The sequence below is a fragment of the Procambarus clarkii genome, chromosome 66 (assembly GCF_040958095.1).
Source record: "Procambarus clarkii isolate CNS0578487 chromosome 66, FALCON_Pclarkii_2.0, whole genome shotgun sequence".
NCBI classification, from domain to species: domain Eukaryota; kingdom Metazoa; phylum Arthropoda; class Malacostraca; order Decapoda; family Cambaridae; genus Procambarus; species Procambarus clarkii.
This window is the reverse complement of record NC_091215.1, coordinates 19,224,322-19,238,942: the sequence shown is the minus strand read 5'-3', so window position 1 is coordinate 19,238,942 and position 14,621 is coordinate 19,224,322. Positions and strand designations below refer to the sequence as shown.

Genomic DNA, 14,621 nt, shown 5'->3' with positions numbered 1-14,621 from the left:
GCAATATTAATGGGAAGATTTGAGACAGATGAGGAGTGTAAAATAATCCAATTTACCTTTAATACAACTTGCTAATGGTCGAGGACGGCCCTAAACGTCTTCTCCATCGTCTGAGTTGTGGTTTGGTCATCATGACTTTAACAAGCTGCACAAGCTTAATCCGAGAGATGACCTTTGTAAGGTGAAGGAAATAGGAACAGGTGAAAGGAGACCAAAAGGATAGTGTATAATGAAAGTAATCTCCCTCCCTGGTGTGGCTAGAGCAAGAGACCTGGGGGTGGGCATAACACCAAACCTAACTCAAGAGGAACACTAATAAACAGGATAACATCAGCAGCATACGCTACACTAGAAAAAGTCAGACTATCATTCAGAGACCTTAATAAGGAGGGATTAAGATCTCTGTAGAAGTGAGACCAGTTTAGAGTATGCCACGCCATCATAGAACCCCAATTTAAAAACACACACAAGAAAACTTGAAAAGGTTCAGAAGTATGCAGCATGACTCAACACAGAATTACAAGGCATGGGGTGTGAGGAAAGACGAATAACTTGACCTCACGGTACTAAAAAAGAGGGAGAAGGGAGACATGATGCTAACATGAACTAGCGGGAGTGAGAAGAGTTAAAAATAGGAAATTTTGGCAATGAATGCAAATAGAGCAAGAGGGCGTGAGTTTTCTTTAAGCACAGTTACACTCCCCTGGTGTGTGTAAACTGTTACACTCCCCTGGTGTGTGTAAACTGTTACACTCCCCTGGTGTGTGTAAACTGTTACACTCCCCTGGTGTGTGTAAACTGTTACACTCCCCTGGTGTGTGTAAATTGTTCCACTCCCCCCTGGTGTACCAGTGGAGTACCCTCCCCCCACACACCCAGGGCCAAGCATCAGTCTCAGGATGGCCACACACCGAAGCACATGTCACAGTGCAGCAAGTGCTTGAGTGCTCTCCCTGAGCGACCTCTATGAATATAGCCCTTGAGCACTTGCTGTACTTGCAAGTATTAGTGTACCAAGAAGGTCGTGGAGTGGTGTCAAGTGTGAGCAGTGAGGGCGTGTGTGTCTCCACCTTGGTCTCCACTAGGGAACACGTTCCACCTTCCACCCAGGGGGAGCCGGTCGGCCGAGCGGACAGCACGCTGGATTTGTGATCCTGTGGTCCTGGGTTCGATCCCAGGCGCCGGCGAGAAACAATGGGCAGAGTTTCTTTCACCCTATGCCCCTGTTACCTAGCAGTGAAATGGGTACCTGGGTGTTAGTCAGCTGTCACGGTGGAGGCCTGGCCGAGGACCGGGCCGCGGGGACACTAAAAAGCCCCGAAATCATCTCAAGATAACCTCCCGTCTCCAGACGCGAGCACACACAATGCCCACAAAGTCTAAGAACCACTCTGACCTAGATTCACTAACCGCCAAGCCTCTTACCTTAAGTGGTTTTGTTACAAAGGCGCTTGAGAAGCCCGCAGGTATATTCTATGCATGACCCAAGAAAACTTTCCTACCAATTGTTTAAGGATTTTGTACTATTTTTCTGCGTACTGAAGGAGGGCATTCTTAATATGACCAATGACAGTAATGGTTACATTGTACCTCTCAATGTACCTCTACATTGTACCTATACGGGAGCCGGTTGGCCGAGCAGACAGCACGCTGGACTTGTGATCCTGTGGTCCTGGGTTCGATCCCAGGCGCCGGCGAGAAACAATGGGCAGAGTTTCTTTCACCCTATGCTCCTGACACCTAGCAGTAAAATAGGTACCTGGGTGTTAGTCAGCTGTCACGGGCTGCTTCCTGGGGGTGGAGGCCTGGTCGAGGACCGGGCCGCGGGGACACTAAAAAGCCCCGAAATCATCTCAAGATAACCTCAAGATAACCTCATCATTAACCAATCACATATGTTAACTGAGGATTATGATGATAATTATTTTTCACGTATACTTCTGGGGTTATCTTGCTTCTAAGTGTATATAGAGTTTACTTTATGGGTTAACTATGTTCAGGTATAAAGTGTAATTGGTGATTGGCCCGTAATTAAGGTCACCATGAGGCTAATATTGTGAGGGCTGCAGTCATGTTGACGGCCTTAGTGTTAGTGAAGTGTTAGTGTGTTTGTTGTTGCTGGGAGTGGTGGTGGGGGTGTGTTTGTTGCTGGGGTGGTGGTGGTGGTGGCGTGTTTGTTGCTGGGAGTGGTGGTGGTGTGTTTGTTGCTGGGGGTGGTGGTGGTGGTGGTGGTGGCGTGTTTGTTGCTGGGAGTGGTGGTGGGGGTGTGTTTGTTGCTGTGGTGGTGGTGGCGTGTTTGTTGCTGGGAGTGGTGGTGGGGGTGTGTTTGTTGCTGGGGTGGTGGTGGTGGTGGTGGTGGTGGCGTGTTTGTTGCTGGGAGTAGTGGTGGTGGCGTGTTTGTTGCTGGGAGTGGTGGTGGGGGTGTGTTTGTTGCTGGGGTAGTGGTGGTGGTGGTGGTGTGTTTATTGCTGGGAGTGGTGGTGTTGGTGGTGGTGGCGTGTTTGTTGCTGGGGTAGTGGTGGTGGTGGTGGTGGTGTTTATTGCTGGGAGTGGTGGTGGCGTGTTTGTTGCTGGGGTAGTGGTGGTGGTGGTGGTGGCGAGTTTGTTGCTGGGAGTGGTGGTAGGGGTGTGTTTGTTGCTGGGAGTGGTGGTGGTGGTGTGCTTGTTGCTGGGAGTGTTGGTGGTGGTGTGTTTGTTGCTGGGAGTGGTGGTGGTGGCGTGTTTGTTGCTGGGGTAGTGGTGGTGGTGGCGTGTTTGTTGCTGGGAGTGGTGGTAGGGGTGTGTTTGTTGCTGGGAGTGTTGGTGGTGGTGTGTTTGTTGCTGGGAGTGTTGGTGGTGGTGTGTTTGTTGCTGGGAGTGGTGGTGGTGGCGTGTTTGTTGCTGGGAGTGGTGGTGGTGGCGTGCTTGTTGCTGGGAGTGTTGGTGGTGGTGTGTTTGTTGCTGGGGTGGTGGTGGTGGCGTGTTTGTTGCTGGGAGTGGTGGTGGTGGCGTTTTTGTTGCTGGGAGTGTTGGTGGTGGTGTGTTTGTTGCTGGGGTGGTGGTGGTGTGTTTGTTGCTGGGAGTGGTGGTGGTGGTGGTGTATTTGTTGCTGGGGGTGGTGGTGGTGTGTTTGTTGCTGGGAGTGGTGGTGGTGGTGGTGTATTTGTTGCTGGGGGTGGTGGTGGTGTGTTTGTTGCTGGGGGTGGTGGTGGAGGTGGTGTGTTTGTTGCTGGGGGTGGTGGTGGTGGTGGTGTATTTGTTGCTGGGGGTGGTGGTGGTGTGTTTGTTGCTGGGGGTGGTGGTGGAGGTGGTGTGTTTGTTGCTGGGGTGGTGGTGGTGTGTTTGTTGCTGGGGTGGTGGTGGTGGTGGTGTATTTGTTGCTGGGGGTGGTGGTGGTGTGTTTGTTGCTGGGGGTGGTGGTGGTGGTGGTGTATTTGTTGCTGGGGGTGGTGGTGGTGTGTTTGTTGCTGGGGGTGGTGGTGGAGGTGGTGTGTTTGTTGCTGGGGGTGGTGGTGGAGGTGGTGTGTTTGTTGCTGGGGTGGTGGTGGTGGTGCGTTTGTTGCTGGGAGTGGTTGTGGGGGTGTGTTTGTTGCTGGGGTGGTGGTGGTGTGTTTGTTGCTGGGAGTGGTGGTGGGGTGTGTTTGTTGCTGGGAGTGGTGGTGGGGGTGTGTTTGTTGCTGGGAGTGGTGGTGGGGGTGTGTTTGTTGCTGGGGGTGGTGGTGGTGGTGGTGTATTTGTTGCTGGGGGTGGTGGTGGTGTGTTTGTTGCTGGGGGTGGTGGTGGAGGTGGTGTGTTTGTTGCTGGGGGTGGTGGTGGAGGTGGTGTGTTTGTTGCTGGGGTGGTGGTGGTGGTGCGTTTGTTGCTGGGAGTGGTTGTGGGGGTGTGTTTGTTGCTGGGGTGGTGGTGGTGTGTTTGTTGCTGGGAGTGGTGGTGGGGTGTGTTTGTTGCTGGGAGTGGTGGTGGGGGTGTGTTTGTTGCTGGGAGTGGTGGTGGGGGTGTGTTTGTTGCTGGGAGTGGTGGTGGTGTGTTTGTTGCTGGGGTGGTGGTGTGTTTGTTGCTGGGGTGGTGGTGTGTTTGTTGCTGGGGTAGTGGTGTGTTTGTTGCTGGGGTGGTGGTGTGTTTGTTGCTTGGGGGTGGTGGTGGTGTGTTTGTTGCTGGGGTGGTGGTGTGTTTGTTGCTGGGGTGGTGGTGTGTTTGTTGCTGGGGTGGTGGTGTGTTTGTTGCTGGGGTGGTGGTGTGTTTGTTGCTGGGGTGGTGGTGTGTTTGTTGCTTGGGGGTGGTGGTGGTGTGTTTGTTGCTGGGAGTGGTGGTGGTGGTGTGTTTGTTGCTTGGGGGTGGTGGGGGTGTGTTTGTTGCTGGGAGTGGTGGTGGTGGTGTGTTTGTTGATTGGGGGTGGTGGTGGTGGTGTTTGTTGCTGGGGTGGTGGTGTGTTTGTTGCTTGGGGGTGGTGGTGGTGTGTTTGTTGCTGGGAGTGGTGGAGGTGGTGTGTTTGTTGCTTGGGGGTGGTGGGGGTGTGTTTGTTGCTGGGAGTGGTGGTGGTGGTGTGTTTGTTGATTGGGGGTGGTGGTGGTGGTGTTTGTTGCTGGGGTGGTGGTGGTGATGTGTTTGTTGCTGGGGGTGGTGGTGGTGGTGGTGTGTTTGTTGCCGGGAGTGGTGGTGGTGGTGTGTTTGTTGCTGGGGGTGGTGGTGGTGTGTTTGGTGCTGGGGGTGGTGGTGGTGTGTTTGTTGCTGGGGTGGTGGTGATGTGTTTGTTGCTGGGGTGGTGGTGGTGGTGTGTTTGTTGCTGGGGTGGTGATGTGTTTGTTGCTGGGGGTGGTGGTGGTGGTGTTTGTTGCTGGGGTGGTGGTGGTGGTGGTGTTTGTTGCTGGGGTGGTGGTGGTGGTGTGTTTGTTGCTGGGGTGGTGGTGGTGTTTGTTGCTGGGGTGGTGGTGGTGGTGTGTTTGTTGCTGGGGTGGTGGTGGTGGTGTGTTTGTTGCTGGGGGTGGTGGTGGTGTGTTTGGTGCTGGGGGTGGTGGTGGTGTGTTTGTTGCTGGGGTGGTGGTGATGTGTTTGTTGCTGGGGTGGTGGTGGTGGTGTGTTTGTTGCTGGGGTGGTGATGTGTTTGTTGCTGGGGTGGTGGTGGAGATGTGTTTGTTGCTGGGGTGGTGGTGGTGGTGTGTTTGTTGCTGGGGTGGTGGTGGTGGTGTTTGTTGCTGGGGGTGGTGGTGTGTTTGTTGCTGGGGGTGGTGGTGGTGTGTTTGTTGCTGGGGGTGGTGGGGTGGTGGTGTGTTTGTTGCCGGGAGTGGTGGTGGTGGTGTGTTTGTTGCTGGGGGTCGTGATGGTGGTGGTGTGTTTGTTGCTGGGGTGGTGGGGTGTTTGTTGCTGGGGGTGGTGGTGGGGTGTTTGTTGCTGGGGGTCGTGATGGTGGTGGTGTGTTTGTTGCTGGGGTGGTGGGGTGGTGGTGTGTTTGTTGCTGGGGGTGGTGGGGTGGTGGTGTGTTTGTTGCTGGGGGTGGTGGTGGTGTGTTTGTTGCTGGGGGTGGTGGTGGTGGTGTGTTTGTTGCTGGGGGTGGTGGTGGTGGTGGTGTGTTTGTTGCTGGGAGTGGTGGTGGTGTGTTTGTTGCTGGGGGTGGTGGTGGTGTGTTTGTTGCTGGGGGTGGTGGGGTGGTGGTGTGTTTGTTGCCGGGAGTGGTGGTGGTGGTGTGTTTGTTGCTGGGGGTCGTGATTGTGGTGGTGTGTTTGTTGCTGGGGTGGTGGTGGTGTGTTTGTTGCTGGGGTGGTGGTGGTGGTGTGTTTGTTGCTGGGGTGGTGATGGTGTGTTTGTTGCTGGGGTGGTGGTGGTGTGTTTGTTGCTGGGGTGGTGATGGTGTGTTTGTTGCTGGGGTGGTGGTGGTGTGTTTGTTGCTGGGGTGGTGATGGTGTGTTTGTTGCTGGGGTGGTGGTGGTGTGTTTGTTGCTGGGGTGGTGATGGTGTGTTTGTTGCTGGGGTGGTGGTGGTGTGTTTGTTGCTGGGGTGGTGATGGTGTGTTTGTTGCTGGGGTGGTGGTGGTGTGTTTGTTGCTGGGGTGGTGGTGGTGTGTTTGTTGCTGGGGTGGTGATGGTGTGTTTGTTGCTGGGGTGGTGGTGGTGTGTTTGTTGCTGGGGTGGTGGTGGTGTGTTTGTTGCTGGGGTGGTGATGGTGTGTTTGTTGCTGGGGTGGTGATGGTGTGTTTGTTGCTGGGGTGGTGGTGGTGTGTTTGTTGCTGGGGTGGTGATGGTGTGTTTGTTGCTGGGGTGGTGGTGGTGTGTTTGTTGCTGGGGTGATGGTGGTGTGTTTGTTGCTGGGGTGGTGGTGGTGTGTTTGACCACACCCTGCTAACCGTGTCTCCCTCTTGACCACACCCTGCTACCCACGTCACCCCCTTGACCACACCCTGCTAACCCTGTCTCCCTCTTGACCACACCCTGCTACCCCTGTCACCCTCTTGACTACACCCTGCTAACCCTGTCTCCCTCTTGACCACACCCTGCTACCCCTGTCACCCTCTTGACCACACCCTGCTAACCCTGTCTCCCTCTTGACCACACCCTGCTACCCACGTCACCCCCTTGACCACATCCTGCTACCTACACCACCCCCTTGACCACATCTTGTCTACATCTGGGGGAGATATTACAGGTAACATTTACAATGAAACTACAGCGCCCGTCAGTCCGTCGACAAGCCTATGACGCTTTAAAATTAATAAAGTTAATTTGTCAAATTACACAAAGGCGTGAATAGATCTTCTACAATAACAATGTTGAACTTCGGCTACTAAGGTTAAGATAAGTAACGTACTCCCCCCCCCCCACCTTCCTGGGCCGTAGCAGTTAAGATAGGCTTAAAATATTTCATTATTTTCTTATCAGTGCTTAGAGGCGTAAGTTTATTCTTCAGACAAAGGAAAAACAGCCCTAACAATAATAATTCCGTTTGTACAATGTTCCCAGAGCTGTGAAAAGGGTTTAAAAAGAATATAAACATTGATGTTCTTAAAGATCAAAGTTTATTTGAACATGTATTAATATCGACTAAAGGTCAGTTCATTAGTAGAGCGGAACACTTGTGCGCTAGAACATTGCATTATTACCAATGCTTCATTCCCAGGAAATTTCTAATATGGTCACCAGGAAATTTCCAGCATTTGACTATTTAGGCTTTTCTAACTGAATAATTGCCGTTATATCATTTATAAATTCAAGGGTCAGAGTATGTCTACCTAATTATATTTAAATAAATTTGTATAGCGTTATCAGTAAAGAAAGTTAGTTACGTCATTAGTAAAGTAGACAACCAAGCCTAGCCACCAAAAATATTACAATGAGTGCTTGGCGACCTTGCCACATATCTACCCAGAAAGTGCTAATAAAATATATAATAAATATAACACAATCCTTTCCGTCTGATAATTAACATTAAATCAGCAATGAGTTAATAATATAAGTAATAAATAGAAAGAATAATGCATTAATTAATATGTGAGTATCTGAGACTGTACACATCAGCAACAGTGTTAGCTCCTGGTAACTGGCTGTGGCGGGAACCAGACAGACAGGCAGTGCGTGGCTGTGTCCCGGGGGGGAGGGTAGTGGCTCGCACTCGCTCCTCTACTGTGTATGTATTTTTTATATATAAAATGATTATGAAACAGTGAATACACAGTGCCTATGGATACAGTAAGAATTAAATACGGTGGATACAGTGAAGGAAAATCGTTACACAACAAATAATTTTTAAGTTAAAAACAGCTGTGTGAAAGTTCACACTTCAGTGATAAAAATATTATAGTGAATGTGGTTCACCCCAACGTGGGACACGCCAACGTGGGACACGCCAACATGGGACACGCCAACGTGGGACACCCAAGACGGTGTCCACAGAACACAGGTTTGTCCCAGATAGCCAGTAGACTCGACATCGTAACTAGAACTTGCTCCAAGTACCACAAAGCTCAGGTTTGTACCACATTTAATTATCAGGAAATAGTTATTGTCAAAAACCAATGTGCACCTGAATGATCACTTGAATGTTCTCAAGTTGTTTAGTGACTAACTGTGGGCCGAGGAATATTTTAAGCTGACCTGTCTTCTTACAAATCACGTCGCTTTCGGTTCATACGCGCTACGGCCAAATATCACTGTAATTCAAAATGGAAATTTATTTTCCAATTAAATTTTGAATTTTTTGTTTCCACAGCAGCAACTTACGGGTCCTCTGGTAGGTTAGGAGGGCAGGAAGGTCTCCTAAGGATTCAAAACGTCATGAAAACCGATAATTGAAAGTTTCCTCTGCTAACCTAACAGCCTAAGACTGAGTACCCAAAACAGAACACGGGCCAGTACGTCACTTTCGTGAGCCGAATTACGTCGATTTGTTGCCTGAGTGTGCATGAGAGGGGAAAAGCGACGTAATTTGTAAGAGGCTACCAACACCAGTTTCCTTGACCACCCCCCCTGCTACCCAGTCACCCTACCCTTGACCACCCTTGCTACCCACGTCACCCTACCCATGACCACCACCTGCTACCCACGTCACCCTACCCATGACCACCACCTGCTACCCACGTCACCCTACCCTTGACCACCCCTGATACCCACGTCACCCTACACATGACCACCACCTGCTACCCACGTCACCCTACCCTTGACCACCCCTGCTACCCACGTCACCCTACCCTTGACCACCCCCTGCTACCCACGTCACCCTACCCTTGACCACCCCCTGCTACCCACGTCACCCTACCCTTGACCACCCCTGCTACCCATGTCACCCTACCCTTGACCACCCCTGCTACCCACGTCACCCTACCCTTGACCACCCCTGCTACCCATGTCACCCTACCCTTGACCACCCCTGCTACCCATGTCACCCTACCCTTGACCACCCCTGCTACCCACGTCACCCTACCCTTGACCACCCCTGCTACCCACGTCACCCTACCCTTGACCACCCCCTGCTACCCATGTCACCCTACCCTTGACCACCCCTGCTACCCACGTCACCCAACCCTTGACCACCCCCTGCTACCCACGTCACCCTACCCTTGACCACCCCCTGCTACCCACGTCACCCTACCCTTGACCACCCCCTGCTACCCACGTCACCCTACCCTTGACCACCCCCTGCTACCCACGTCACCCTACCCTTGACCACCCCCTGCTACCCACGTCACCCTACCCTTGACCACCCCTGCTACCCACGTCACCCTACCCTTGACCACCCCTGCTACCCATGGGGTATAATGACAGCAGGGATGGGTTGGGTGTAGGCTGGGTGTAGTAGGATTGGTTGGGGCAGGAGTAATCGCCTCAATGTGCTAACTGGGATCCAGCTTCGGCTCTTTGATCCCACCTCTTAGTCAACTAGTGAAAAGGTTCACAGGAAAATTTGTTCGTGACTCAACAAATTCTTTTAATATCTCTGTACCTCATTTGGGTACTTGTCTCAAATCCCCTTGTCCGTGTACCACTCAGTTTATGTAATCTAACTTAGTCTCCACTCAATTCTCAGGAAAATTCACTATGTTGTAATCAAACTTGTCCTAATAGAACGTCACATTTTGACGTATGCTCTAAGGCCAAAAATCGTCGTATTAGAAAATGGTAGCAGCTCGCAAAATTGACATACTGTCCCGTTTTCTGTTTTGGGTCCTCTGGTAGGTTAGGATAAGGGCACTTTAGTACGACAGTTTTTTGACGTTGGGAAATCTTAGGAGGACGGGCTGTGTAATGATGCCTCCTCTAACTCTTAAGTCTACCAGTTACGTGAGACGTGATCCCTTTAGTCTCTCATCATAGAACAGACATCTCCCTTTCCACATCTGTGGGAAGGGAGACGGTTGGTCAGGGATCCTTAACTGTTCACTCGGCAGCAATTGCGGACCAGGTTGTAACTCGAGTGGGAGATTGTGTTACAGGGTAAACTGGTAGTTAGGCTTAAGATAAGCTGTGTAAATGAGAGCGTTAATGGTGCTGACCGGAGTCTGAAGTAACTGGCTCCTGTAACCACCCGTGTAAAAAGGATATTTACCGATATCAGGATTACAAAAGTCAGATTACGTTTTTCATCAAGCAATTGCATTACCACAGAGAACTCTGGCCGTTTATTCACACATATACTTGCCTAAACCACAAGTGAGAGGTAAACACGCATCAGTACCACCTACATCAATACTCCACAATAGGCCGAGACACCGATAACGGTTCTTCTGAACACCTACAATTTTCTAACTAGTTAATATTTCTGGCAAAGGCTGAGCGGCTGGTGGAGAGCAAATGACGGTAAACAGAGCTCAGGGTGGTCGTTGGATGGGTGATTCCCTTTTATCAAAGTAATTATTAGCTTGTGAATTATATCTACAAATATAGGTGTAGATGAGGCCAGGTAGGAGACTGCAGGAAGTGCCAGGATAGGACAAACATTTACCCATTGGGGAATAGGGAAATCATAAGGTAAATATGATTTACCTTACCAAGGTCAACATCCTTCAGGACCTACAGCTCTCTCAACCATGCAAACTGAGATATTAACTTAAATATTATTTTCGACTAGGTTTCAAAGTGACCAAATTCACTAAATGTGAACAATATATCTGCAGCACTCGTTATTTACCGACTCAAAATTCATGTACTCAACCAATAACTATCCCCCGTTTCTTAATTGGTCAAGGAGGAACAGTCATTATTATTCCTCACTCTACCATTCCGTCAGTGTCCGCCTCGGAGTTGGCTGTTGCAGCATAACAATGTTAACCAGTTTTGGACCTAGACCAATTTCGAATCGAATTTCGTTGTTGCATATTTATATCTGTAGAACTCATCGTGCACATGGCTGTACTATTTCCTCTGCAACAAGCTTTCACGCAAACGTTTCCGAGCAAGCTTACGACACCCCACTTCCCCTTGCATCTCTTCCTTTTCCTACTATTACTCATATTGTTCCTCTCCTCCACCACTTCCAGGGCTCCAGATTTAATAATGCTGGCCACATCCGTGTGGAGGAGAGGGCACGCGTCTCCACTTTACTGATGGCTCCTAATGACTTAACCACCCTCCCCCTTCCCGCCCCAGCACTCCCCCTCTCCCCCCGTCCCAGCACTCCCCCCTCTCCCCCCGTCCCAGCACTCCCCCCTCTCCCCCCGTCCCAGCACTCCCCCCTCTCCCCCCGTCCCAGCACTCCCCCCTCTCCCCCCGTCCCAGCACTCCCCCCTCTCCCCCCGTCCCAGCACTCCCCCCTCTCCCCCCGTCCCAGCACTCCCCCCTCTCCCCCCGTCCCAGCACTCCCCCCTCTCCCCCCGTCCCAACACTCCCCCCTCTCCCCCCGTCCCAGCACTCCCCCCTCTCCCCCCGTCCCAGCACTCCCCCCTCTCCCCCCGTCCCAGCACTCCCCCCTCTCCCCCCGTCCCAGCACTCCCCCCTCTCCCCCCGTCCCAGCACTCCCCCCTCTCCCCCCGTCCCAGCACTCCCCCCTCTCCCCCCGTCCCAGCACTCCCCCCTCTCCCCCCGTCCCAGCACTCCCCCCTCTCCCCCCGTCCCAGCACTCCCCCCTCTCCCCCCGTCCCAGCACTCCCCCCTCTCCCCCCGTCCCAACACTCCCCCTCTCCCCCCGTCCCAACACTCCCCCTCTCCCCCCGTCCCAACACTCCCCCTCTCCCCCCGTCCCAACACTCCCCCCTCTCCCCCCGTCCCAACACTCCCCCCTCTCCCCCCGTCCCAACAGTCCCCCTCTCCCCCCGTCCCAACAGTCCCCCTCTCCCCCCGTCCCAACACTCCCCCTCTCCCCCCGTCCCAACACTCCCCCTCTCCCCCCGTCCCAACACTCCCCCTCTCCCCCCGTCCCAACACTCCCCCTCTCCCCCCGTCCCAACACTCCCCCTCTCCCCCCGTCCCAACACTCTCCCTCTCCCCCCGTCCCAACACTCCCCCTCTCCCCCCGTCCCAGCACTCCCCCTCTCCCCCCGTCCCAGCACTCCCCCTCTCCCCCCGTCCCAGCACTCCCCCTCTCCCCCCGTCCCAGCACTCCCCCTCTCCCCCCGTCCCAGCACTCCCCCTCTCCCCCCGTCCCAACACTCCCCCTCTCCCCCCGTCCCAACACTCCCCCTCTCCCCCCGTCCCAACAGTCCCCCTCTCCCCCCGTCCCAACAGTCCCCCTCTCCCCCCGTCCCAACAGTCCCCCTCTCCCCCCGTCCCAACAGTCCCCCTCTCCCCCCGTCCCAACAGTCCCCCTCTCCCCCCGTCCCAACAGTCCCCCTCTCCCCCCGTCCCAACAGTCCCCCTCTCCCCCCGTCCCAACAGTCCCCCTCTCCCCCCGTCCCAACAGTCCCCCTCTCCCCCCGTCCCAACAGTCCCCCTCTCCCCCCGTCCCAACAGTCCCCCTCTCCCCCCGTCCCAACAGTCCCCCTCTCCCCCCGTCCCAACAGTCCCCCTCTCCCCCCGTCCCAACAGTCCCCCTCTCCCCCCGTCCCAACAGTCCCCCTCTCCCCCCGTCCCAACAGTCCCCCTCTCCCCCCGTCCCAACAGTCCCCCTCTCCCCCCGTCCCAACAGTCCCCCTCTCCCCCCGTCCCAACAGTCCCCCTCTCCCCCCGTCCCAACAGTCCCCCTCTCCCCCCGTCCCAACAGTCCCCCTCTCCCCCCGTCCCAACAGTCCCCCTCTCCCCCCGTCCCAACAGTCCCCCTCTCCCCCCGTCCCAACAGTCCCCCTCTCCCCCCGTCCCAACAGTCCCCCTCTCCCCCCGTCCCAACAGTCCCCCTCTCCCCCCGTCCCAACAGTCCCCCTCTCCCCCCGTCCCAACAGTCCCCCTCTCCCCCCGTCCCAACAGTCCCCCTCTCCCCCCGTCCCAACAGTCCCCCTCTCCCCCCGTCCCAACAGTCCCCCTCTCCCCCCGTCCCAACAGTCCCCCTCTCCCCCCGTCCCAACAGTCCCCCTCTCCCCCCGTCCCAACAGTCCCCCTCTCCCCCCGTCCCAACACTCCCCCCTCTCCCCCCGTCCCAACACTCCCCCCTCTCCCCCCGTCCCAACACTCCCCCCTCTCCCCCCGTCCCAACACTCCCCCCTCTCCCCCCGTCCCAACACTCCCCCTCTCCCCCCGTCCCAACACTCCCCCTCTCCCCCCGTCCCAACACTCCCCCTCTCCCCCCGTCCCAACACTCCCCCTCTCCCCCCGTCCCAACACTCCCCCTCTCCCCCCGTCCCAACACTCCCCCCTCTCCCCCCGTCCCAACACTCCCCCTCTCCCCCCGTCCCAACACTCCCCCCTCTCCCCCCGTCCCAACACTCCCCCCTCTCCCCCGTCCCAACACTCCCCCCTCTCCCCCCGTCCCAACACTCCCCCCTCTCCCCCCGTCCCAACACTCCCCCCTCTCCCCCCGTCCCAACACTCCCCCCTCTCCCCCCGTCCCAACACTCCCCCCTCTCCCCCCGTCCCAACACTCCCCCCTCTCCCCCCGTCCCAACACTCCCCCCTCTCCCCCCGTCCCAACACTCCCCCCTCTCCCTCCGTCCCAACACTCCCCCCCTCTCCCCCCGTCCCAACACTCCCCCCTCTCCCCCCGTCCCAACACTCCCCCTCTCCCCCCGTCCCAACACTCCCCCTCTCCCCCCGTCCCAATACTCCCCCTCTCCCCCGTCCCAACACCCCCCTTCCCTCCGCCCCCCCCCAACCCAGAGCCCCCAACACTTGCACTTAACACAACACTTCATAATATTTTCTTTTAATTTCACTTATTTTCTATAATAAACTTAACTGATATCGTATTATTTCAAAGTGGATATAAATGCACTTTGGAACTAGATGCGTTTAACAGTCTCCGTGGTGTAGTGGTAAGACACTCGCCTGGCGTTCCGCGAGCGCTATGTCATGGGTTCGTATCCTGGCCGGGGAGGATTTACTGGGCGCAATTCCTTAACTGTAGCCTCTGTTTAACGCAACAGTAAAATGTGTACTTGGATGAAAAAACTATTCTTCGCGGCAGGGGATCGTATTCCAGGGACCTGCCCGAAACGCTACGCGTACTAGTGGCTCTACAAGAATGTAACAACTCTTGTATATATCTCAAAAAAAAAATAAATAAATAAAAAAAAATAATAATAATAATTGTGTGAGGGTTGGGCCGTGTGGCGTGCTTGGTGGCAGGGCGGGTGTTAGGTCTGGGGCCGGGGTGTGACGCTCACGTTGGGCTAAGACCAACACGCAACAAATCCTGAGCATTTACACATAGGAAGAAAATAAAAATATAATTATTATATTACATCACACTAACGTCCTACTGTGAACGCAGGTCGGCGTTCAATCCCCGACCGTTCTAGTGGTTGGGCAACATTCCTTTCCCCCGTCCCATCCCAAATCCTTATCCTGATCTCTTCCCAGTGCTCTATAGTGGTAATGCCTTGACACTTTCCCGTGATATTTCTCTTCCCTTATTCACTCAAAATATTAACTAATTATTTTTTTTGAGTCATGAGTCTGTCAAAAAGCCCTAATGAAAAACGACTTTTTTTTTTTTTTGGGGGGGGGGGGTCAAATTTGGCCCGTGGTCAGTTAACTGAATAGTCCTGCCAAATGGTATTTAAAACGTCTGACTGCATTATAATATACACTCAACAGATTCAGATTGAACTGTTGACCACGCTCCGTAGCTTCGTG

General features: G+C 54.1%; 1 protein-coding gene across 2 annotated transcripts in view; it reads left to right on the top strand.

The window, feature by feature from the left end:
• The window catches only part of LOC123769141 (glycine receptor subunit alpha-2), a 656,479-nt gene that overhangs the window by 85,657 nt on the left and 556,201 nt on the right, over positions 1-14,621 (top strand). The window contains exon 1 of one of the 2 annotated variants that reach the window (XM_069309837.1): positions 7,551-7,934. The exons of the other annotated variant lie outside the window; for it this stretch is intronic. The gene's annotated coding sequence lies outside the window, so the exon portion shown is untranslated. Of the gene's footprint in view, positions 1-7,550; positions 7,935-14,621 lie in introns of those variants that run through there. 2 annotated transcript variants of the gene reach the window in all.